Genomic DNA, 3,422 nt, shown 5'->3' on the forward strand with positions numbered 1-3,422 from the left:
TTAATTGGTTGGAAAATCACATAAATGTCTTTAAAAGGTCAAATGACCCCTGAAATTTTCCAAATTTTCACATGACAGTTGTATTACACTACTAGGGAAAGCCCTAGTAGTAGCGCAGGTTTGAAGCCCACTAGTAGCATGTGCTGCCGCGCTACTAATAAGGCGCTACAGCTATTACTTAGCAGTAGCGCGTGTGACATGCGCTACTATTAAGACACATAGCGGCAGTGCTTCTTCTCTCCCGCGCTACTGCTAATCTGGCTAGTTGCAGCGTGTTAACTAACAATCGCTACTTGTATTCTTTTTTATTTTTTTATTTTTAGTGTATTTATCCGCCGTTATACAAATTTTGGTACAATACCAATTATGAGGTTTGTATCATTATGTCCATAACAGTGTGTCAAATGAAGGTGGATTAGGTTCAAGTGGAGGCAATATGTGGTGCATGTCAAAAGTATACTACTAATCCAAACTTGATCTAGTTTGGACTAGTAGTACTTTTGATCTGCACCACATGTTGCCTCCACTTGAATCTAATCCGCCAGCACAAGCTATTTAGTCATCATCATAGTCATTACCACCAGCAGTATTTATTTAATCACCACTAACACTAGCTAATAATAATAATCATAGTCATTACCACCAACACTAGCTATTTTATCATCATAGTAATAGTGTAGCACATCATCATCCTTAAACTCATTTCTAGCTAGCTAATCACTCCTGCTGCTATCTCTTAGGTAAAATAACATAAAACATGTGTAGCTCTCCTCCTTCATCAAGTTGGAGCATGCAGATGAACCTGTCTCCTAATCATGGGATGCGCTTCTGTTTGCTGCCCCCTAGTACTTCTCTGCGCTCCTCCATCACACATTTGGTCCAGTCTTTCACTATTAAGAATCTGACGCTAATCCTGAATGCACTAAAGTAATCTGTAGGATATCTTGGCCGTAAGCTAATAATACTCATGGTACCTTTAGTCTCAATCCCATAAGGCACAACATTCATCGGGAGTCCCTGTTGAAGAACATCATATGGTAACATACTTAGCAATGAAGTTTAGTTTCAAAAATAATGTGTTGAAAAGATGCACTAAGGACAAATAGTAAAAATCTTACCATCCTTCCTAAGTAGATGTGATCGTAGTTCATTACGAACACTATTGGTCGCACGTTTTCAGTACTAACATTTCTAAATCCAGGAAGAAAATTTTTCTGGACAATATCAAGATCCGCAAGCCATGAGACATAATGACTGAGCTCCTCGCAGTTGAGTTCAGCCCCGACACAGTAGTAGGTCATGTCTACCGAGCGCTGGACATGTTTGCTTGAACCGGAATAAGCTGACAATAGAAATTAGTTGTCAACTATTTTTGAATAAACAATATAAAAGACATAAATATGGTTGAGAAAATTACATAATGGTATAACTGGAGGCGTCTGCACATCGACCCAGATGTCGATATTACCTTCAATATCATCTTCCGGACAAATATCAAAGGTGATAACCATATCAGGCTCAAATGCATAAGTCTTGCATAGTGCTCGCCATATTTTGCATCCAAAATAGGTGTAGTCATCTGAATTGTATAATTTTGCATGGAAAATATAACCATGATCGGTCTTCAAGTAAACTTTCTTTACCTCCATAGTACGACTGAAACCTATCTTATCCAATACAAAAACTCTTGCATGGCAGGGGATACGCTAGTAGAATAGTAAAAGAAATTATAAGTTGAAGCGAATGAAGCAGATGTCGTGATTAATTACGAAAAAAGACTTGTCGTTGTGACTTACTGTATCCACTTCGAAGTTCTCGTCCAGCTTGATGCTGAAGCGCCTATCATCATCTAGGAAGATTCCGTCGCAAAGGTCGCGCTCATCTTCCTAATATTTGCAAATACCGAAATCCTTTTCGTCATTAGACATTTCCTATGTTCATCGTTGAAACATTAACTGAAAATCGATCGAAGACAACTACCAGGATACTCAACACACAAATCCGGGGCACTCGATATTTCCTACATATTCTGGCACAAGTCATGCCAAAATTCACGGAAAAATCCAGCATGACCTTTGCTAAAATAGGACATATTGAGCACCTGAAATTTGCCGGAACAGAAATGAATCAACACTCCGGCAAAACATAGGCCACTCAGAGGTGTAACCTGCAAACATGACCGGCCACTTGGGCAAGCACAATCCTATTTGAGCAACACAAGATATACAACAAGTTCTTACTAACTAGTTCTATTAATTCAACTACTTCTTACTAAAAATAAAATTACTATCAATAAAAATAAACTAGTACCTAATTAGTACCTAGTTCGTACTAACTAATTAGTACCTAGGAACTATAAATAATTTTTTTTACTCGTTTTATGATTCATCTTAGAAATTTGATTCATTTCCACCCTTACATGAACCCTAACTAATTTGATCCGCATCCGCATCCGATTCATTTCCACCCTTACGTGAACCCTAACTAATTTGATGCAACTAAAATATGAAGAAACCCTAGGCAGAGGTAGGGGAGAGGGAGGAGCAGGCATGCTCACCTCGGGTGACTGCGACGAGGGAGGGGCAGGCGGCATCAAGGTCGGGGTCGGGGCTCAGGCGCGCGGCGGAGGGCGGCGTCGAGGTCGGGGGCGAGGGCGGCGTCCGGGGTGGTGTTAAGGTTGGGGGCGGGGGCGGCGTTGAATCCGAGGCCAGGAGTAGCGTAGAGGGTGTGCGGGGATGTGCGGCGGCCGACGAGCGACGGCGGCGGCGAGAGCGGAGGAGTTGGATTTGGGGAAGTGGCCGTGGGGAAGGACGAACCCGCTGTTAAGTCAGAAGTAGCAGTAGCGCGTTAGGGAAAGTGCGCTGCTGCTACATTAGCTACAGCGTGTTCTGTGATACACACTGCTGCTACTCCTTTCTCTTTTTTTCCCTTTTCATTTATTTTTCTTCACATTTTATTTTTATCCTTTCACCTTATTCTATTTATTTTATTTTCAATTACCTTTCTATCTGCTTTCCATTTAATTTTAGATCTTTTAGCAGTAGCGAGTTTAGAGGAAACCGCGCTGCTACAAAGAAATTAGTGGTAGCGCTGTTCTTTGTAGATGGCTACTACTATGTGTAGCCTATGGGATAATCCGTGGGAATTTTAGTAGTAACATGTTTGGGAAGAGGCGCGCTACTGCTAGAACTTTAGCTGTAGCGTGGTTTGAGCAGGCGCACTACTGCTAGTTAGCACCAGCGTGCGTTTTTGACCCACGCTACAAAGTTCTGTGTATAAGGTTTTCCCTAGTAGTGTTAGTGCACGTTAAACATAGAAATAAATTTGAAGGCTGTAAGACGAAGCTATCTCCCATTCGCCATCAAACATGCATTGATCCCTCTCAGAATCACGAGCCTTTTAGTGAGCTGCTCCGGTTTGTG

This window comes from Triticum aestivum, chromosome 7B (assembly GCF_018294505.1).
Source record: "Triticum aestivum cultivar Chinese Spring chromosome 7B, IWGSC CS RefSeq v2.1, whole genome shotgun sequence".
In the NCBI taxonomy this organism is placed as follows: Eukaryota; Viridiplantae; Streptophyta; class Magnoliopsida; order Poales; family Poaceae; genus Triticum; species Triticum aestivum.